Source organism: Sapajus apella, unplaced genomic scaffold (assembly GCF_009761245.1).
Source record: "Sapajus apella isolate SASKATOON/1434 unplaced genomic scaffold, GSC_monkey_1.0 scaffold40, whole genome shotgun sequence".
NCBI classification, from domain to species: domain Eukaryota; kingdom Metazoa; phylum Chordata; class Mammalia; order Primates; family Cebidae; genus Sapajus; species Sapajus apella.
Genome location: NW_022436980.1, coordinates 2,114,522 through 2,138,466, shown reverse-complemented (window position 1 = coordinate 2,138,466; position 23,945 = coordinate 2,114,522). Strand labels below are relative to the sequence as shown.

The 23,945-nt window shown below is 37.9% G+C and overlaps 2 protein-coding genes and 1 pseudogene across 3 annotated transcripts in view; 2 read left to right on the top strand and 1 right to left on the bottom strand.

Annotated features, from left to right (window-relative positions):
* Positions 1-2,388: 2,388 nt before the first annotated feature.
* Positions 2,389-23,945, bottom strand: part of B4GALT4 (beta-1,4-galactosyltransferase 4) — an 83,768-nt gene continuing 62,211 nt past the window's right edge. Inside the window, exons 7-8 of the transcript XR_004275439.1 lie at positions 20,192-20,248; positions 2,389-2,837 (exon numbers count right to left, since the gene is read on the bottom strand). The gene's annotated coding sequence lies outside the window, so the exon portion shown is untranslated. The remainder of the gene's footprint in view (positions 2,838-20,191; positions 20,249-23,945) is intronic.
* On the top strand, positions 4,109-5,492 carry LOC116565363 (annotated as a pseudogene).
* Positions 21,669-23,945, top strand: part of UPK1B (uroplakin 1B) — a 28,606-nt gene continuing 26,329 nt past the window's right edge. Inside the window, exon 1 of one of the 2 annotated variants that reach the window (XM_032298996.1) lies at positions 21,669-21,808. The gene's annotated coding sequence lies outside the window, so the exon portion shown is untranslated. The remainder of the gene's footprint in view (positions 21,809-23,945) is intronic. The other variant, XM_032298997.1, reaches the window with a different exon arrangement.

Below are 23,945 nucleotides of genomic sequence, written 5' to 3'. Positions count from 1 at the left end.
AATGGGTATTATAATTTCTCCTTCAACTCATGGGTTTGGGGACATTATATTATTTTTATAAATTATTAGATATTGAATTTGTAGTTATCTTTTGGTTTCTTAGTCAATTGCACTTTTGCTCAATTTGACATTTGTATAATGTCAAATCTTTGAAATGTGTTTATGATACGGCATATGGTTAATAGTTGTGAATAAATTTTTTGAGCCTAAAAAAAGGTTTATTCTGCAACATTGGCAAGTATTCTGAGTGTGTCCATTAAGTCAGGCTTACTAAACATGTTGTTTAAGTCTTCTAATATGATTGTGAATTTGTCTATCTCCTATTGTTCAGTCAGTTTTTGCTGTGTATATGTGCTTGGGGTTATATTATTAAGTGCATATGAATTTATAATTCTTATATATTTCTGACAAATTGAACTTTTTATTACAAAGGGCATATCATGAATTCTGACCACTTGGTTCAACATTATTGTGGCTATACCAGATTTATTTTTACTAATAGGTAAATGGTATTATATTTTTCTATCCTTATTACTTTTAACTTTTCCCTGTTCTTAGGTTTCAGATATGTTTTTTATAAATAGCATAGAGTTGAGGTTTTGCTTTTTTATCATTAGTATTCAAATCTTGCAAGTTTTTAACCATTTACAAATAATACAATGAAAGATACATTTGAGGTTAAATCTCTTGTTTTTGCTATGCGCTATTTGTCCTACTTGTATTTCTCTTTCTTTACTTTTTGTCTTCTTTTATAATTCCATTTTTCCCTCTGTTGACTTAGAGGTTATCTACTTTTTTGTTGTTGTTGTCGTTTCTTATTGGGGGAATTTTTTTTTAATTAGTAGACTTTATTTTTTAGAGTAGTTTTAAATTTATAGAAAAATTGGACAGAAAGAATAGTTTCCATCTCCTTACCCTTCCCTCATTCCCCACCACTAATTTCTCTTATTATTAACATTTTGCATTAGTGTGTTACACCTGTTACAAATTGGTGAGCCAGTATTGATATATTAACTAAAGTCCGTAGTTTACATTAGGGTTCTTTCTTTGTGTTGTACATTCTATGGGTTTTGGCAAATATGTATGACATGGATCTACTGTGACAGTATTATACAGAATGTGGTCACTGCTCTAATAATCCTCATAATATTTTATAATGGTTCCCATAGAGGTTATAACATATATTCTTGATGTATCAAAGTACACGTTATTTGCACCAGCTCAATTAAGGACTTCTGTATTTTAAATCTCTACGTATTTTAACCTCACAAAATATGATAATTCCAAGTAAACCAAAAATTACAAGGGGAAAAAAATTGTTTTTCATTCTCCCTAGGTGCAGGAAATGATGAAAAACAGAGACAAAATGTGAAATCTACAAAGAATGAGCCTCTCTTCAGGATTGTTTACAATCATGTGTCAATACTCTATTCTGTTTTCCATCTGGAAAAAAAATGGTTTTGAATAGACATTGATGGTGACTCTACTTGAATATGATCTTAATTTGTAAGTAAAAATCTATGGGATATCTATGTAAATTTTATATAACAATTACAGATATCTCTGAACAATTACACAAAAACATACACATTATACTTATGCATACATTGGTATTTCAATACACATTCTCTGAAATCCTTGAATAATAAGTTCACAAATCACAACTAGCAATTTATATGTACTTCTTATAAAGCACACAAACCTGTCTCCAAACTATTTACAAAATATCTAATCAGAAAATGTGTGAAAAAGAATTTATAACAGCATTTTTTCTCTTAATGAAAGATTAATGTTGCAATATTTCTTCTTTTATTTTTGCTGTTTCTTCTTAAACTTTGTTTGTTATACTCTGCCATTAGTGGATGTGATTCTAATCTTTTCCTATGGATAGATCACTTCTGATTTTTAACCTACAGCAAAACTCAAGCATGTTGTGCTGCTCTGTACACACCTGTGGGTGAGGCAGAATGTCACTTTCTCATTACCTTTATCCCCTAAAGAGTATCTACATCATGTGGAATGTATAACCAGTTTAACTGGTATTTTAATGGAAAAAGCCTTAACTTGGTCTGTCTGGTATGAGGGTGTCTGCCCAAAGATCGTAACTGAGATGATCATCTGATATTACTTTTGTGATATGAACTTAACATTTAATTTCTGTTTGAATATTACAGGAGACTTGATTTTTTATATTGTTCAGTTGATGCAATGGTATGAATTACAATTATATGGTTGAATTACAATAAATTTAGCTTCTGTTTGAACAAATCACACACAAATTCTACTTTTTTATATCTTTCATTTCTTATAATTATGTAAAAATTGCTTTATAATTTCAAAGATTACTTGTATTTTTTTTCAGTTGTCCACAACTGAAAATGTACATGTGGTCAAACTCAATAAATTGTTCTCATTCAAACATACAAGTAGCCCTGTTGACCGTGGGCTGGAAAAACTAGGTGAAGCTGATAAACTTGCATATACCTTGAGAAAAGTTTGAGTTATACAACTAAGGTCATACCAATTAGATGGCTGAATAAAATCATCCAAAGATAAATGGACCAATAATATTAGTGTTCAAAAACTCAAATGTTATCAACAACATATGAAATTAATGATTAAATTTCATTCACTGATTTTCAATCCTAAGACCAGACAATTTTGACATGTTTCTTAAAGCAGAACACTTGAGACTCAACCACACCAGCCACTTCAGCCTTTCCTGTTGGCTTTCTGGGATGCCTTTCACAACTGTCATTTTTGACCTTTCAGAATGAGGCAATGGATCAGAGGGATGGGCTCTGTATGGTACAGTGAACCTGTCTAAAGATGTTTGTCTAGGAAGAAAAGGGAGAAAATGAAGATCAGGCTTCATATGCAATGACTCAGGCTCTCTACTGAAAGAGCTATCTAATATGGAAGATCAATCAGCTAAAAGTGTATTCAGTTCTTAGTCCCTAAGTGGAAGGAAGTAGTCCCAGCCCAGGAGTAAACACTAAAGTACCTGGGTGGAACTAACTGTCAAGCAGAAGAGAAAGAGGAGTCTCAGAATTGGCCCTTTTGGAGTAAAACTGACAGAGGATATGGATGAGTATGTCAAATAAAAGGGAAGTAAATGTTTCAGTGTCAGAGTAACCAGAGATCAAAATACATGACCTCCCTTGAAGAAATCCTTAAAGAAGCTTATGAAAAATAGGTTATTTATATAGATGAGGTATGAGTGTTTCAAGTGTTGTTAGAGATGTTTATAACAACACTTATAACAATAATGGGCATTGTTAGCCCTGATTATTTTAGTAATATTATTATCAACAGTAATATTGGATTTTACCTGAGCAATTCTGATTGCCTTCCCTCAAATCATTCCCCAGCTACCCTGATTTCCTCACAGTAATAGCAAAGCTACTAGAGCAGTTTTCCTCAATCTTTCTCCTCCCTTCTTCTGTTTAAAGAATAAATATGACACCAGTGGTCATTAGAACAATGTAAATCAAAACCACAATGAGATATCACCTTACACTAACTATAATCAAAATGACAACAAGTATTAGTGAAGATGTGGGGAAATTAGAACCCTCGTATGCTGCTAGTAGAATATAAAATGGTGCAGCCACTTTGGGAAACAGTTTGGCAGTTTTTCAGAAAGTGAAACATTGTATTATTACATGACAGTAATTCTACACCTTGGTTGATATGGTTTGGCTGTGTCCGCACTCAAATCTCATCTCGAATTTTAGCTCCCATAATCCCAATGTGTCATGGGAGGGTCTGGGTGGGACGTGATTGAATCATGGTGGTAGATTTTCCCATGCCATTCTCATGATAGCAAATGAGTGTTCATGAGATTTGATGATTTTATAAAGGGCAGTTCCCCTGCACATGTTCTCCTGCCTGCTTCCATGTAAGACATGCTTTTGCTCCTCCTTCTCCTTCCTCCATTGTTGTGAGACCTTCCCAGCTATGTGGAACTGTGAGTTCATTAAATCTCTTTTTCTTTATAAAATACCCAGTCTCACATATTTCTTCATAGCAATATGAAAATAGACTAATACAGAGGTATATGCCCAAGAGAATTGAAAATATATGTCCACAAAAATCTTGTTTATGAATGCTCATAGCAGGAAAATCAGGAAAATCAGCCCAATTTGGCCTCCACCCATGACTTCCCTCCGCCATAGAAGGGCCCACCCCAGTATCAGCACTGCTTCACTCCAGTACAATAGTTGTCGCAGGTATTTTTCTAATTATCCGCTTTCACCCCCTAATTGAAAACAACTTGCTTATCCAGACACTCACCTTATCACTAGGAGCCATTACCACCCTATTCACGGCAATCTGTGCTCTAACACAGAATGACATAAAAAAAATTGTGGCTTTCTCAACCTCAAGCCAACTGGGCCTTATAACAGTAACAGTCGGCATTAACCAACCACACTTAGCCTTTCTCCATATCTGTACCCACGCTTTTTTCAAAGCCATACTATTTCTATCTGCAGGATCCATTATCCACAACCTCAATAACAAGCAAGATATCCGAAAAATAGGAGGTCTATTTAAAATTATACCTTTCACTACCTCCTCCCTTATTATTGGCAGCCTTGCACTTATAGGAACACCATTCCTTACAGGCTTCTACTCAAAAGATCTAATTATCGAAGCCATCAACACGTCATATACCAACGCCTGAGCCCTTACAACTACTCTTGTAGCCACCTCCCTTACAGCAATATACAGTATCCGCATTATATTTTTTACCTTAACAGGATACCTTTGCTTTATAACTTCTACTTTAATTAACGAAAATAATCACCTCCTAATAAACCCAATTAATCGCCTAGCAATGGGTAGTATCTTTGCTGGGTTTCTTATTTCTAACTGTGTTCCTCCTACTACATATTCCCAAGTCACTATACCCTTCCACCTTAAGCTTATAGCTCTAAGCATAACTACCCTAGGACTCCTCATAGCAGTAGAACTTAATTTTTTAACTAACAATATAAAACTAAGCACCCCAGTAAAAACTTACTACTTCTCTAACATACTAGGCTTCTACTCAATCACTACTCATCGCCTAAATCCCCATTTAAACCTAATCACAAGTCAAAATTTCACCTCCACCCTACTAGACCTATTCTGACTAGAAAAGTCCATACCAAAAACAACAATACAAATACAAACTTCAATAGCTACAACCACATCAATTCAAAAAGGCCTAATCAAACTCTACTTCCTAACCTTCTTTATTCCACCCATCCTAGCGCTTCTCCTAACAATTTAACCCCCGCCCCGAGTTAATTCAATTGCAATATGCATACCCATAAATAACACTCAACAAGTAACTAAAACAACCCAAACACCATAATCATATAAAGCAGCAGCGCCTGTAGGATCCTCACGAATTAACCCCGGCCCCTCACCCTCATAAATTATTCAACCTGCCACAGTATTATAATTAACAACAACCTCTACCATTTTATTAGGATCACCCCCCAGTAATAATACTCCTGTTGTCTCCATTACTAAGCCCAATATAAATATTCCTAAAATATCAATACTTGATACCCACGTCTCAGGGTGCTCATTAACTGCTATTGCTGCAGTATAACCAAAAACAACCATTATACCACCCAGATAAATTTAAAAAACTATAAGCCCCATATAAGATCCACCAAAATACAGCGTAAGCACACAACCCACAGCACCACTAAAAATCAACACCAACCCTCCATAAATAGGTGAGGGCTTAGCGGAAAACCCCACAAACCCTATTACCAATATAATGCTTAATAAAAATAAAGCATATGTCATTATTCCCACATGGATTATAACCATGACTGATGATATGAAAAACCATCGTTGTATTTCAACTATAAGAATATTAATGACCTCTCCCCGCAAAACACACCCATTAATAAAAATTATTAATAATTCATTTATTGACCTCCCCACACCATCCAATATCTCCTCCTGATGAAATTTCGGATCACTTCTAGGTGCCTGTCTAGCAATTCAAATTACCACGGGCCTATTCTTAGCAATACACTACACGCCAGACACCTCGACCGCCTTCTCCTCAGTAACTCATATTACCCGAGATATTAACTACGGCTGAATAATCCGCCTCCTACACACCAATGGTGCCTCCATATTTTTTGTGTGCTTATTTCTCCATATTGGCCGAGGCCTCTACTACGGGTCTTTTCTCTTTCTGAAGACCTGAAATATCGGTGCAATCCTACTATTAATAACAATAGCCACAGCCTTTATAGGCTATGTCTTACCATGAGGCCAAATATCATTCTGGGGGGCCACAGTTATTACAAATCTTTTATCAGCCATCCCCTATATTGGATATGACCTTGTACAATGAATCTGAGGAGGCTTTTCAGTAGATAAACCTACCCTCACACGATTCTTTACCTTCCACTTTATTTTACCTTTTATTATCACAGCCCTAGCAACCATTCACCTTTTATTTCTGCATGAAACAGGTTCAAGTAACCCATCAGGAATAATATCCAACCCTGATAAAATTACATTCCACCCCTACTATACAACCAAAGATATTCTCGGACTAACTATTCTTCTCTTACCCCTTACAAGCCTGACCCTATTTGCTCCTGATCTTTTAACTGACCCAGATAACTATATGCTAGCTAACCCCCTCAATACCCCACCCCATATTACGCCAGAGTGATACTTTCTATTTGCATATGCAATCTTACGGTCTATCCCCAATAAACTAGGGGGTGTCCTAGCCCTTCTACTATCTATTATAATTCTTATAATTATCCCCGCTACTCATATATCCAAACAACAAAGCATAATATTCCGACCAATTACCCAAGCCCTATTTTGGGCCCTAGTAGCCGACCTACTAACACTTACATGAATTGGAGGCCAACCAGTAGAATATCCCTTTGTAACCATTGGCCAGACAGCATCCATTATATATTTCCTTATTATTATTACCCTAATCCCCCTATCAGCCCTAATTGAAAACAAACTACTTAAATGATAACGTCCTTGTAGTATATCTAATTACCCCGGTCTTGTAAACCAGAAAAGGAGGCGTACCAACTCCCCAGGACAATCAGGGAAAGAATATTCAATTCTACCATCAACACCCAAAGCTGAAATTCTATATTAAACTACTCCCTGAACTACTAGTAAATTAATATATATATATATATTATTTGATGGCATAACCATAAAGTACTCTAAAAGCATACACGATTCCTCCACCCCTATGTAATTAGTACATTAGTGTTTATCCCCATGAATAATACATAGTACTATACATGCTTAATTATACATAGCACATAAGGTCAAAACGTGCATAATATATCAAAGGACATGCTTATAAGCAAGAACTGTAATTTCACATTGGACTGTAACACATTAAACTCATACACCCACTTGCAAATATTTACACCATGGATATTGTACAGCCCATAGAATCATTAATTGTACATTTGTACATTAGGTCATTGATCAGACATAGCACATTCTACTTCTTCAGTCCTTCTAACCATGGATATCCCCTTGTATATTTGGTCTCTTAATCTACCATCCTCCGTGAAACCACCAACCCGCCCACCTCTGCGGCTCTTCTGGCTCCAGGCCCATATAGACAGGGCTTGGTTATACTGAAACTATACCTGGCATTTGGTTCCTAACTCAGGGCCATCTCACCAAGATCGTGTCCACGTTCCTCTTAAATAAGATATCACGATGGTGTAGCGCTATCACCCTCTTAATCGCGTCACTGGATGCATAGGGTGCCTGGGTGGGGAAAGGGGCGGGGAGGGAAATCCTCAGCATTGCCGTAGGCTCCGGTAGGAGTCCCGCCCCCCCGTCCTGTGGGACCTGTCTGTGTATTGCCATGCCTTATGCTATCATCGCACTTAAATTGAATGTCTTGGCCCCCATCCCGACCACTAAGGTGTTATTCAGTCAATGGTTTCAGGACATAATATATAATTGCCAGCACTATACCCAAAATTTAACCCTCCAACCCTTCAACTTAACTCACATTTTCTGAGGCAGGTGTCATAAAGAGAAATTTTACCATTAACAATTAAATATTTACAAAATCAGTAAACCAAATAACATTATACACTCCATAACACCCGCATCTATTAAAATAGTACTACACAAAATTACTTATCGCATACCTCAATCTCTATCCTTCAGAAAACGTATCTACATTACACAGTAATAAATTTAAACCTTAAAATTTACATAACCTATTACCACATACCTACACTAAATCCTAATTAAGTTAATGTAGCTTAACACTTAAAGCAAGACACTGAAAATCTCTAGACGGGTAATCATTACCCCATAAACACACAGGTTTGGTCCTAGCCTTTCTATTAGCCCTCAGCGAGATTACACATGCAAGCATCCACTGTCCTGTGAGAATGCCCTCTAGAACACCAAAACATGAGGAGCGAGTATCAAGCACGCATACACGCAGCTCAAAACACTTTGCTTAGCCACACCCCCACGGGAAACAGCAGTGACAAACTTTTAGCAATAAACGAAAGTTTAACTAAGCTACACTGATAATAGAGTTGGTCAATTTCGTGCCAGCCACCGCGGCCATACGATTAACTCAAGTTAATAAAACTCCGGCGTAAAGAGTGTTTAAGGTCTTATCTTCAATAAAGCTAACCTATAACTAAGTTGTAGAAAACCCCGGTTATAGTGAAATACCCTACGAAAGTGGCTTTAATGCTCCTGAATACACTATAGCTAAGGTACAAACTGGGATTAGATACCCCACTATGCTTAGCCCTAAACCCCAATAACTCCACTAACAAAATTACTCACCAGAACACTACAAGCAATAGCTTGAAACTCAAAGGACCTGGCGGTGCTTTATATCCGTCTAGAGGAGCCTGTTCTGTAATCGATATACCCCGATAAACCTTACCACCTCTTGCCCTCAGCCTGTATACCGCCATCTTCAGCAAACTTCTTAAAGATCATAAAGTAAGCAGAAGTATTACCATAAAAACGTTAGGTCAAGGTGCAGCCAATGAAATGGGAAGAAATGGGCTACATTTTCTAATCTAGAAAAATTACACGATAGCCTTTATGAAATTTAAAGGCCCAAGGTGGATTTAGCAGTAAATCAAGAATAGAGAGCTTGATTGAAGCAAGGCCATTAAGCATGCACACACCACCCGTCACCCTCCTCAACCATCATGTAGATGTATATTAACAATTAAGCCACTTCATATTGATGTAGAGGGGATAAGTCGTAACATGGTAAGCGTACTGGAAAGTGCGCTTGGATGAATCAAAGTGTAGCTTAAATTAAAGCATCCGGCCTACACCCGGAAGATCTCACAACAACTGATCGCTTTGAGCTAACCCTAGCCCAAACCCTATTTATCTATACTAATATCCAAATTTAATAACCAAATCATTTACTTACTATAAAAGTATAGGTGATAGAAATTATACCCAGGCGCAATAGATGAAGTACCGTAAGGGAAAGACAAAACCCAACAAAGCATAAAAAAGCAAAGACAAACCCTTATACCTCCTGCATAATGGATTAACTAGAAATAACTTTATACAGAGAATTTAAATAGAGCTCCCCGAAACCAGACGAGCTACCCAAAGATAGCTAAAAGAGCACACCCGTCTATGTAGCAAAATAGTGGGAAAATCTATGGGTAGTGGCGACAAATCTACTGAGCCTGGTGATAGCTGGTTGTCCAAGACAGAATCTTAGTTCAACCTTAAATTTACTTACAGAACCATTTAATCCCCTCGTAAATTTAATCGTTAATCTAAAGAGGGACAGCTCTTTAGACCCTAGGAAAAAACCTTACTATAGAGAGTAAAACATTTCATTACCATAATTGGCCTAAAAGCAGCCATCAATTAAGAAAGCGTTCAAGCTCAATATTCACCCACCCTCTAATTCCATTAATTTCACTGAACTCCTAAAACACATTGGACCAATCTATTATTTAATAGAAGTAATAATGTTAGTATAAGTAACATGAAACTATTCTCCCCGCATAAGCTTATTCCAGACCGAAACAACTACTGCTAGTTAACAGTCTAATCATTACAACCCACAACTTAATACACCATTAACTAAACTGTTGACCCAACACAGGCATGCAACCAGGAAAGATTAAAAAAAGTAAAAGGAACTCGGCAAACTTTACCCCGCCTGTTTACCAAAAACATCACCTCTAGCATTATTAGTATTAGAGGCACTGCCTGCCCGGTGACACATGTTTAACGGCCGCTATGTTTTTCTATGTTTTTCTAAAAAAAAATAGAAATAACTGAAATATCCATCAACTGATGAACTGATTTTTAAGGTAGTCTGTACATACAATGGAATATTACTTAGACTTAAAAAGGAAGGCAACCTTTTCAATTGCTACATCATAGATGAACCTGGAGGATATTATGCTAAATAAAATAAACCAGTCACAAAAAGCAAATAATGTATGATTCTACTTATATGAGGCATCTAAAGTAGTCAAATTTACAAAAACAGAAAGTAGAAAGCTGATAACCAGGGACTAGGAGGAGGGCAAAAGGGAGCATTTTAATGGATTTACTTTCAGTCTTTTAAGATGAAAACATTGTGGAGATTTGTTGCACAACAATGTGAATATACTTAACACTACTGAACTGTACACTTTAAAATGGTTATAATGGCAAATTTTACATTATGCGTTTTTAACACAATCAAGAAATGTTTTAATTCAAAGTGAAAAAAATAGTAATACATTTATACAGTGGATTATTATTTAGCCATAAAAAGGAATAAGGTACCGATACATAACTATGACTTGTATGAGCCTGGAAAATATTATGTCAAATAAAAGCAGCCAGACATAGAAAACCACTATGATTCCATTTCTATGAAATGTCCAAAATAAGAAAAATTCAAAGGGACATAAGTAGATTAGTGGTTGTCAGGGGTTACAGTAAGGTGGTAATGGGGAGTGACTGCTAATGTGCATGAGGTTTCTTTTGGGCGTGATGAAAACATTCTGGAATTAGGTAGGGGTAATGATTGCATAACTCCAGATATTCTAAAAACCACTTAATTGTACACTTCAAAAGGATAATTTAATGGTATATGAATTATATACAAATATAGCTATTTTTTAAAAAGAAATATGGAGGTTAATATTTTAAGTTTCACCATATGACAAGGAAGAAGAAGAATAGTTGTGAAACTCAGAACCAACAAAAATAAAAGTATCTTAGCCTTCCAGGAGAATTATCCATTTCCCCTACTCTTTGCAAATTCCCTTGTTTTATTCTTTGGTCTTTGGTCTCTTGCATATACTTTATTTTTAAAATTAACCTCCTAGTATTTCATGACTAGTAACTCATTCTCAGCTCTACTCAGCCACTCTCTCCACCTATCTTCTTTTGCTCTTATATATTTAACCTCTTTAATAACTCTATTCTAAACCACCTATTCTTGTGAATAAGTTATGAGTATGTAAGTGTAATTATATCTGTTAGTGTTTTGTGCTCATATATCCCTAGATATATGTGGTGTATAGGGTTGTGGGCAAGTATGGTTTCAGATGATTCTGTGCCTATGCTTTAATCTTCATGTCAATTTTTTGATTGGAAACATTGTAAGGATAAAACTCAGAAAACGTTGTATTTTTATTTGTAAGGATAAAACTCAGAAAACACTGTTTACATAAGTGACAAATAATATGCTAATATTGTTAGTGTGCCAGTGTGTGAAGGTGCCTTTCTTCTCCTTCACCTTCCTTAGGGTCTCAGGCTATTTTTTTTTTATAGTGTTGGCAGAATTTGTAACTATCTAACACCAAGTGAGAGTAGTAGTGTGGCCTATTATGAACACCTAGGGGATTCCAACAGGCAGAATAAATTGCCTAATTGAGTATTTTTTTTTAAGAAAAAGAATTCTCCTCAAACTCCATTAAGATTACAGTAAAGATTTACAAAAGGAAGGAAGTTTATGGTAATACTTAAAGGCAGAAGGGAAAGAGACCAGAGATTTTTAGGATTTTTGAAAACAGAAAGTAGATGGGATAGCAATGACAGGTAAACTAAAGTACAAGACACTGCTGAGAACTCACAAGGGTAGCTAAGTGGAGGGAGAACCTTAGAGGGCTCTAAACTCAGTATTGGCAGATACAGAGAAGTAGGCTATGAGTATCTAAAGAACTCTTCTTTTCCAATGACTTTTACACTGTTTTAATAACCTACCACTAGAGCCAAAGCTGGTCATCACCAGAACTGTTCCACCTGTGAACAGTTCTAGACAGCTACACTTGTCTAGACAAGCTACACTTCCAGAAATTGCACTGAACTTCATTAATTTTATAGGGAAAAAAATGTGTCCAGTTTTTATATTAAGAAAAAAGATGAGATAATTGTCCAACTGCACTTTGGTCAAATAAATTGTAGCACATCCATACAATTTAATTCTATCCATACAATAAATGTTGCTATAATTGTTGTTTAATTATTTGGATGAGTACAATTGGATGTACCCCATATTATATAACAATAAAACTCTACATACATAACAACATACTTACACATATGCACACAAAAAACAGTCAAATGGGGAAAGAGACAAACTGAAAAAAATAAAAGAATATAAAAATATGAAATCTTGAGTTGGGATGCTTTTTCTAAACATAATAGCAAAGGTAGAAATCACTAAGAAAAATAATTACATAAGTGACATGAAAAAGAAAGAAGAAACTATGGAGGAGCGGCCTCAAGATGGCTAAGTAGGTACATCTGGTACTCACCTCTTCCACAAAAAAAGAACCAAAATAGTGAGGGGATGATCACACTTTTTCCAGGTTGTCTAAGACAGTGGTCCCCAAACTTTTTGACACCTGGGAAATGGTGCTATGATTTGGCCATGTCCCCACCTAAATCTCATCTTGAACTGTAGTTTCCCATAATCCCCATGTGTCACGGGAGGGACCCAATGGGAAGTAATTGAATTATGGGACTGGTTACTCCCATACTGTTCTTGTGATAGTGAGTGAGTTCTCATGAGGTCTGATGGTTTTATAAGGGGCTTTTCCCCCTTTGCTCAGCACTTCTCCTTCCTGCCACCCTGTGAAGAAGATGCCTTTCCTCCCCTTCACCTTCTGTCATGATGGTAAGTTTCCTAAGATCTTCCAAGCCATGCAGAACTGTGAGTCAATTAAACCTCTATAAATGACCCAGTCTTGTGTATTTCTTCAAAGCAGCATAAGAAAAAACTAACATAAATGGTTTCATGGAGGACAATATTCCATGGACTGGGTGAGGGAGATGGTTTCTAACTGAAACTGTTCTACCTTAGATTATCAGGCATTAATTAGATTCTCATAAGGAGCATGCAATCTAGATCTTTTGCATGCACAGTTCAGAGTAGGTGTTGTGCTCCTAAGAGAATCTAATGCCACTGCGATCTGACGAGGTCATAGCTCAGGCAGTAATCCTTACTCATGCTGCTCACCTCCTGCTGTGTGGCCCAGTTCCTAACAGGCCACAGACAGGCACCAGTCAGCTGCCTGTGGGTTAGGGACCCCTGGTCTAAGAGAGAACACTGTAATCCAACAGAAAAGTGATAGAAAGCAAGGAAGGAGAGGGAAGTGAGGCAGCCTGCTCTATCAGGATCAGCTGGGAACCTGGAAAGACTCCTCAATGTGGGGAATGGATAACTGTGAGATCCCCAGTGGTCCACATTTCCACTGTGGACTCCTTCTATCCTAGCCATGGGAGAAACTTTTGACCCTCACAGGCCCTGAAACCAACATAGACAATTCCCTGGAGACCACAAATTTCTCCAGAGAAGGAACCTCATGCTGAACCCCACAAACCTCCACATTCTATGAAGTTATAGATGGTACCACCCTGCCCCCAACTCGACAGTATCCTGCTCTGAAGCTCAACAGCCCTTGCTATCTCCACATCCCTGGAGCCCCCACTAAGATTCTCCAACTGTAGCAGGTGCCACCAGGGCAGAGGCAGTAGCCATCAGCAGTGACCCCAACCATCAACAGAGGGGTAACTATGCACTTTTATGCATCCCAAACACAAACTCCACTACCTGCAGCTGCTGCTACCACAAGTTACTGTCACTGGGGCTGAAGCCAAACAGAAGCATGTGCCCCTCCAGCTGCAGGCTTACAGCTGTTCCCACTGAAAGCAATCATGCCCTCCTCAATAGAAGGGCAGTAGCACAATTGCTGCTGCCTCCACTTGAGCATTCCACTGGCAGCCTGGTTATCTCCCCAATCAGAGCTATTACCAGGGAGCCTGAGGACAGATCCACTTAGCCTGGGTCTACTTTCCAATCCCCATTGCCCAACCATGCCATCTGGGGCCTTGGGATCAATCAGCCCAGTTTACCAAGACTGTAAGCTGAGCACTCCTCCGAGGAACCTGAGGCCAGGACCAGCCAGGCTGCTGCTACCACCACAGCTGACACAGACCTTTATGCACCACCTACAGGCCTGTGGATGGGCCCATCCAATTGACTGCAATAACCACCAACACCAACACAGACCACTTGGGACCCAGAGGATTGTCCCATCACTATTACTGCCATCACCATGCCACAGCCACTTCCCAGGGATCAGAGAATCTGCCCACCTGCCCAGCCCATTTCTGCCACTCCTAAAGCTGTCTGGAAACCCAAAAATCCACCTGCCTGACCTGCTAACACCAGCACCAGTGTATACTGCCCTGAGGCTCCAAAAAAGTCATTCTTCACCTACTGCTGCCATGACTGGGACTCAAAGACTGGCACACCTGGTGTACTAGTCCCCAAAGAAGTCATACAGAGGCCATAATACTGCACACAACCAGAATCAAAGCCAAAATGTCATATTCAACGAATACCATAGATACCTATTCAGGAATAAGTCCTCCTCTATGAAAGCAAATTTTAAAAATTGAAAGAAGTGATATTACATCCAATGCATAGATATCAAGGTAATGATGTAAGATGAAAAAGTAAGGAAATATAATTACAAAGGTACATAATTCTCTAACAACAGATTCCAATTAAAAAGAAACTTACAAAATCCCAAAATTATTCAAAATATTAATATTAAAGAAGCTCAGTGAGATACAAGAGAATACTGAAAAATAATACAAAGAAATCAGAAAGACAATTAAGGATATTAACAAGAAATATATTTAAGAGTATCATAAAAAAGAACCAAATAGAAATTCTGGAAGTGAAAAATTTATTTAATGAAATAGAAAATGTATTAGAAAGTTTCAACAATACACTAGCTCAAGCAGAAAAGAAAAATCTCAGAATTTGAAGACAGGTTTTTTGTAATGACTGAGTCAGAAAATAATAAAGGAAACAGAATAAAAAGTGAGGAAAGCCCATGTGACACATGGGACAACATAAATTGACCAAATATGCTAGTTTCTGGCATTCTGGAAGCAAAGGGAAAACTAAAGGGGTAAAAAGCTAATTTAAGAAAACAATAGATAAAAATTTTCCAAATGTAGTAGGATATTTAGACATCCAGATACAGGAAACCCAGGGACCCATTGTATTGAATTGATAAAATTCAATAAAGTCTTTTCCATGGGACATAGTAGTCAAACTGTCAAAAAAAAAAAATACACAGAATTCTAAAAACAGCAAGAGAAAAGATGTCTAGTGGCTTATAAAGGAGTCCCCATCAGACCAACTGTGGATTTCTCAGCAGAAACCTTGTGCCTGCCAGGAGAGAATAGAGATGATATATATTCAAGGTGCTTAAAAAAAAAAAAAAAACTGCTAGCCAAGGATACTATACCTAGCAAAGTTCTCCTTCGTCAATGATGGAGAAATAGTCTTTTCCAGACAAAGAAAAGGTGAGAGATTTATTATCACTAGACTGGCACTGTAAGAAATGCTTAAGAAAGTCCTACACCTGGAAGTGAAAGGACAATATCTACCATCATGAAAACAAAGGAAAATATAAAACTCACAGATAGGGAAAATACATAAACATGGAACAGCTAAATGATACCACTACAGAAAACCACAAAAACAAAATAATAAACAATGAGAACTAAGAATATGCAGAACAACCAGAAATCAATTAATGAAATGACAGGAATAAGCCTTCACATATCAATAATAAGCTTGAATGTAAATGGATTAAACTTTCCACCTAAAAGATACAGACTGGCTGAATAAAAAAGCATGGCTCAACTATATGCTGCCTATAACAAACTCATCTCACCTATAAAGACACATATAGCCTGAAAGTAAAAGGATGGAAAAAGATATTCCATACAAAGAACAAAAAATGAGCAGGAGTAACTACTTTTAAGTCAAAAACAATAAAAAGAGATATAGTCATTATGTAATTACAAAGGGATCAACTCAGTAAGAGGATATAACAATACTAACCCTATATGCAATCAACACCAGAGCACTCAGATGTACACAGCAAATATTATTAGATTGAAGGGAGAGATAGACTTCAAAACAATAATATTTGGAGACTTCAGTACTCCACTCTCAACATGAGACAAATCATCTAGAAAGAAAATCAACAAATGTCAAAACCTTGTTAATGTCAAAATGTTGAAGGCTAAGATCTACTATCTGACAGCACAATAGGGTGACTATAGTCAATAATAAGTTAATTGTACATTCTCAAATAACTTAAAGAATTATTTGGGGCTGGGCACGGTGGCTCATGCCTGTAATCCCAGCACTTTGGGAGGCCAAAGCAGGGGGATCATCTGAGGTTGGGAGTTCAAAACCAGCCTGACCAACATAGAGAATCCCTGACTCTGCTAAAAATACAAAAAATTAGCCAGGCATGATGACACATGCCTGTAATTTCAGCTACTTGGGATGCTGAGGCAGGAGAATCACTTGAAACCAGGAGGCAGAGGTTGCGGTGAGCCGAGTCACACCACTGCACTCCAGCCTAGGAAACAAAAGTGAGATTCCATCTCAGAAAAAAAAAAAAAAAGAGTGTAATTGGATTGTTTGTAACTCAAAGGATAAATGCTTGAGGGGATGAATATCCCATTCCCTATGATGTGCTTCTTTCACATTCCATGTCTATACCAAAACATCTCATGTACTCCAAAATATATGCACCTACTTTGTGGCCACAAAAAGGAAATATATAAATAGGCAAAGAAATAAAAATTAAAACAAAAATTAGATACTAATTATATTTTGTAGACATTGTTTTTTCAATATAGTATCTAACATACCTAAAAGTATAGAGAAATGGACACTTACTTCCACTATTGAGGGGAGCACACACTTACATTTTACAACCCTCTGAAATACAATTTGACTGCATAAATGAAACTTTAAAATGAGCATGCCCTTTAATCAGGAAGTCTAATTCTAAGAATTTGTTCTAAGGAAATAATAAATGTCTTTAAATTTATGTACAAAAATATTGTTGACAGCATTATTTGTAATATTGAAAAATTTTAAGTAACCTGAATTTTCCACCCAGGGATTCAGTTAAACACATAATAGCATATTCATATGGTGGGAAATAATACATCCTTTAAAATCATTTCGTAAAACATCACATAGAATAATGTCCACACCATATTGTTGAGTAAGAATAACTGTTTTAGAAAACTGTAAATGAGCAGGATAATTAAATGGGGGGAAATGCAAAGAAGATGGGAAGTACTCGGCAGGGTGGGGGGGGGGCGTTGTGTATGTTATTTATGCTAGAACTGTATCTACCCATAGCAGTCCCTCGGATAGTTCCTAAATGGATGATTCTACACTAAAATATTCACTGTATTTATCACTGGGTAGGGAAGCATAGATTCTTTTTGTTTTCTAAAATAGATATACACTCATCTTATCAGAATAATATGATGAATGTTGTTTTAAAAGCAGAGAATAAGGCAATACTTTACTAAATGCAGATGCCTTCGTATAACTGGCACTTTGGTCACACACTTTTGGCTCTTCTCAAGCGTAACTTAATGTAATTTTTTTTTTCCAGGACTGAGGAGAACTAATTCACCCTTAACCTCCCAAATCAGAAATTTTTGTATTCATTAGAAATGATGCTAATTTGGGTTAGCTGGCAAGGGCAGAGAAAGAAAGACAATGAATGAACAACTGCAGACTTTGATTTTGTTTATGAAGGAAATAAAACAAGGTGATGTGAGAGAAAGTAATTGGAGTGGAGAGGGCAGGGTTACTTTAGGTAGGGAAATCTGAAAAAGCTTCTCAGAGGAAGTGAGAGCTGAGCTGCACCTGAAGAGTAACAAGGAGTCAGCCCGGGAACAGCCAGGAAAAATGGATTTCCATTAAATGGAACAGCAAATGCAGAAGCCATGTGGTTGGAGTATACATGGAGTGAAAGCAGTACTTAAAGAATTTGGAAAATAATACATGGGCAACTTGTAAGCTCTAATAAGAAGTTTGGCCCTTATGCTGAGTGCTAAAGCTGAACTGAACTGCTTTAAGTAGAGGAGCAACAAAATCTGATTTATGCTCTTAAAAATTCTCAGAACCACAACCAATTCAGTATTCCTTAAAAACGGGTGGCCAAGGAAAAAAAAAGAAGGTTCCAGGGTAAAAGCAGAGAAATACCACTGTGTTTACAAGACAAAAGCCTGCAATTTTCACTATAACCCTTAAATCCAGACAGAGCTGTTTATCTTCTTGAACTAACCAGGAAGTAGCAAAAATGAGTGAAGGTATTGGGGACTAACTCCTTCTGATAGAAATGCAGTTTCAGAGCTAGACTCAGAATTAAGTGCTTGACCCAAGCCCTAGAACCTTCTAACATAACTGGTCAGGCCTAGGGAGAGACAACAGTGGGGAATAAGAAGGAACAGCCAGAGATATAGGAGAGGCACAAAGAGAATATGATCTTGTGGAAAGCAGAAGAGGGAAGCACTATAAGAAGGATAGAGTAATCCACTGTACTTATTGCTTCTGGGTGAGAATAAATAAAAACAAAGAAAAAGTGTACACTGAATTTGGCAAAGTAGAGGTTGTTTGTAACTTGACAAGCAGTTTCAATGGAGTAGTGAGAATGGAGGCAAGATTGAATTTGGTTGAAGTTTAAAATGCAGATAGATAAAACAAACCAGTTGCTTAGGAAAAGAGTAATTCTCCCAGACACTGATACGAGCAATGTTTGGGACCTTTTAGACACAAAATATAAGGTTGTACACAACACTCCCAGACACTGATACCAGCAATGTTTGGGACCTTTTAGACCCAAAATATAAGGTTGTACACAACATCTTCAACAATATCTCTACAATAAACACAATGATTTATAGAGTAGCCCCTTAATATTGGACATCAAAGATATCACTGAGGGATTTCTTCAGTGGGTGAAATTTGGGCTAAATGATTTTTTACTGGTATATAGTTATTACATACAATAATTCCATATAATAACCATATGTGCTTTTTGAAATGAACTAAAATCCTTTCCAAATGCAAGAGTCTACTAATGCTGGGATGTCCCTTTCTTGGAAAAGGTCCAGACATATTTTAAGAAGTCATCTTGTCATGGCCATAATCTAAACATATTAACTGAGTTAAGTATTTATCATCTCTAGGAGCTGAAGGAAATATGGGGATGTCAATTATTTTTGAGTGAAAAAAAAATAGCTGTGTAAGAGAGAAGACCCATTAAAGGTCAAAAGCCTAAGTATATACACACTTTAGGAAAGTTGTCAAGGAAACCCGACCAAAAATTTGTCAAGACCAACTGGAGAAAAAGTCATTTTTAGAGGCCCTAAAGAATTGTGTGGACCTGAACACTTCAGGTACATCATTTGCAGGTTTGATTCAACTGTTTTTTTTTTCTTATTACATTTTTATTATTATTATACTTTAAGTTCTGGGGTACATGTGCAGAATGTGTAGGTTTGTTACATGGGTGTTTTAATACAGAAGCTGAGACATGATCAGTAACCTGCTTTCCTCTACAGGGAGCCTGAATGCTCAGGCAGACTTACTCTCCAGCCAATACTGCAGAAGATGGCTTCTCACATATCCCAGGAACAATATTCTACTCTCTATTAACATCATTGAGCAGTTAATAGAAAAAAATCATATTTATGATTTTAATTTTTATACCATTTTAAAAGTTATACAGATCATATAACTGTACTCAAACAGTAAGGGTGCAGGCTATGAGGACAGGCTGATTGCAGTCCTTACCTTCAAACGGCTGCGTAACAGTGGGCAGTTAGCATCCTCAGGCTTCAGTTCTCTCATCTGTAAAATGGGAGAATAATAGTATATACCTTAAAGGGATATTGTGAAGAGTAAATTTGGCAGTACCTGGGACTTTTAGTATGTATTTAAAATACTCTAGACAACATCATGTTTTGAGAAGTATTTTTCCTGAAATTGGTCACTACAGAAAGCAAAAGGCATTAAATCACCCACTTTCCGAACTTCCAGTAGGGAGGCAGCCTCTTTCCCACCCAGTTTGCATTACAACTCCCTCCCTTGCCAAACGGACTTGCCATAGGAAAGTCCATTTGAAATAAGTGATCTGTTAGGGAATGAAGAGAAGACGAACATTGTAGTGGTTCCTTGCCCCAAAGATGATAGAGGAAAGCCTCGTGAGGATCGAAAAGTTTGTGTATATAGGACCAAATCTTTTAGCCCAGTTAAATATCATGAGTTGCGACCCACATTGAACGGCAGATCATGGAGAAGCCCGGTGGCAGAGCTACTCTGACAGGCCATCTGTCTCCAGAGTTTCCAAGAAGGGCTGCTTAAGACTGTCCCACCTATATTGCAGCTCAACTTCTTTCTCTGCCCAGTCCTGTTTCTTCCTTTTCCCTTCCATGGGTGTTAATCTCAGGGCACTCCCTCACAAATACATTTCACATTAAATTTCATCTCAAAGTCTGCTCCTGAACAACTTAACCTGTGACAGAGATGATGCTGATCCTTGAGGAACTCCCGAGTCTATTGATTAAAGCACTCAGTAAATTCTAACATTACTACCATTACCTATTCCTAACCCAGGTTAAATAAGCTATGGTGCATGGATACCATGATAGGTTATGCAGCCATTAAAATAATGCTCTGGGTGCAATGTGTAACACGTGATGGCTCCAGAAGGCAGAGAAGAAGGGAAAAGAAGGGAAGGGAAGAGGAAGGAAAGGGAGGAAAGAAGAGGGGAGGGAGGAATTGGACATCAGATAATTACTTGAGCCCTCTCTCTTATGCCTGAATTTTTCCCAATCGGTTTCTTTCCACATCTCTTGCTCCTAATCAGTCTTTGGGACACCTACAGTGTGAGCATTACTTGGGCAATTACTACCTCTATGAATTTGGCATATTCAAGTTATAGAAGCTAAAACGGGTCATGGCCCTACACAGGTAAGCACATATCAGCATTGCTGTGAGCGGTCAGGACTAACAAGCCTTCAACACGCAAAAGCAGAAGTAAGGATCAAATTACACTAACAAAAACAAATCAAATCAAATCAAAACCAAAGCCCTGAGTTTGTATTCCAATAAAGTCCAGAACTAGGAGGGATCCAGGAAAGCAATGAGTGAGGCCGTGAAGGTGCTTCCATCTGTCAGAGTCACACATTCCAAAGCAGCAGAAATCTGACAGCCTCCGGTTACTCCCCCGCCTCCGCGAGGCAGGGCAGGCAGCGGCAAGCTCAGCCCACGTTAGGTGGGTCCTGCCAATCACAGACCACCATTCCCTGGTCCTGGAGGTTCAAAGAATTGCAAGGGGGCAGAAAAGCACCTGGGGCTGGTGCAGACTGCGAAGTGGGTCGCACCGTGTGCACAGAAAGAGGAGGCGCTGTGAGTAAACTGCTTTCCCTCTGCAGGGAAGCCCCTGGGCTTGAGGGTTGGGTTGCCCTCCTTGGAGAGAAGCTAGCTGTCTGGGAGGGAATGGGGAAGAAGTTAGATTCTCGATTCATAGAGTCTGTCATTTTTTTTTCTTTGTAATTTAGGGTATTGTAACCGTCCTGTTCTCTTTTACTTTGAACTTTCGAATCGCTTTCTTAAATCCTTTGATAGAAGTCTTGTTCTCATTAAACTTCTGGAGACAGCATGCAGCCATCCTGCTTTCAACCTTAGAGGTCCTCACAGAAAGACCAAGAAGAAAATCCAAGCACCCTGAGAAACCCTGTATCTCCTGATTAAATCGCACATAGTCAGACACCTTTGTAGACCCCCGATTTTCTTGTGGAGTCAGAAAAGCGATATAAAATTTAACGAAATAGCTCATGTTCTTTCTTAATAATCTGTTCAGACTAGCAGAGAGAAAGTTTCCTGGTCTTCTTGTCAGAAATCATTTGGTCCTGCCAACTGGTAGTGAAATGTGTGAGGCAATTTACTCATGGTATTCTCTGTAACCACTTCTGCTTAATAAATGTGTCAGTTGAAGTAAGTCAACAAAGTAGCTTTATCTACACAATGTAATTTTTACATAGTTTGTTTTTACTCTTTACCAGTTCTTTGCTCCACCAGGATCTGCACGACATAAAGATGTTTTTTGTTCTAATGACATTTTTATACAAAATACAAACAAGTTTCAAATAACGCTAGTATTATTTTATGTTTGCATTGGTTTATAAACCTAAAACCCCACTTCTAAATAGTTTTAAAGACTTTTAAGACATTTAAGAATTTGAATCCAGGCACAGTGGCACATGCCTGTAGCCCCAGCTATTTGGGAAACTGAGGCCACAGGATCAGGAGTTCTAATCCAGGCTGGGCAACATAGTGAGATCCTGTCTCTTAAAAATAAAATAAATTTTTAAAGAAGTTGTGTTTACTTGAATGTCTTCTTCTAATGAAAGACAATGTTTCTTGACCATTTCTTCCCTGACTTGCTAAGTACAACAGGAAAGAACTCACTTAGGTTTTATAGACATAGTATATGTAACTATATGTACATATAGTATAAGCACCCACAGGGCGGGGTGCACAGGGGCTATTCCTTTTCATGGAAAATATTTTGAGGTGAGTTGCGTACTTTCAGTCTAGGGCGTTCCATCTCTAACACAGGCAAATACTCAAAGTATTTTGAGTATAAATAAAATTTAGGTTACATAGTTCTCAGACCTTATGAAGAAGTGGGTTTTCTTTTTACTAACCGTCTCAGTGAGAAGAAAAATTTCTTACTTTGCTTTCTGCTCCAACAGATAAAATGGTCTTTAAAACCAATTCACCTATTTTTTTAACTGCTGGGAAGAATCATAGACTTTTAGGTCCAAAGGTGACCTTAGATATCATTTAATCAAGGGAAAAAAATCTCAGAACTTCTTTTTGACTTCTCCTGCTTACATTCTTAACGAGAGTAAACACCAGTCAGCCCTGAAATATGCTCTGGAATTTGGGCTTGATAGCCATGCAGACTGCCCATAAACTTGACGGGCCACCATTTGCCAACTGGGACAGGGACCACATTGGTGAGGGGGCACCGTCATCATACCCCCCCAGGATTCTCCATGGTACTTCTGCCCTGGAGCTGGGCATCCCTCTGGCATTGCCCACACCTGAGGCCCTCATGCAACTGAGTGCTCCTGAGCCGTTGCTTACAGCTAGTCCCTGATTTCCAATGGGTGGATGACTCCCATCATACTGGGAGCACCAGGAATCAAGAGCAGTGCTGTCCAGTAGAACTCTCTGTGATGAGGGAAATGGTCTAGACAATAGATACTGACCACATGTATAAAGGGAGTGCTTGAGATGTGGTTGGAGCAACTGAGGAACTAATTTTTACTTTCACTGAATTGAATTCATTTGACTTTAAATAACTCCATGCAGCTACTAAGTATTGTATTAGTCAACACAAGTTTGGAGCTTTAAAGCAAGAAAATCTTATGGGCACTGTGAGCCATGGGTGATAGCCCTGGGAGAAAGCTCCCCTTTTTGTTATTTCCAGGGACTCATCCTACCTTAAGCTGAAGCAGACCAGCAATTGTTGTGA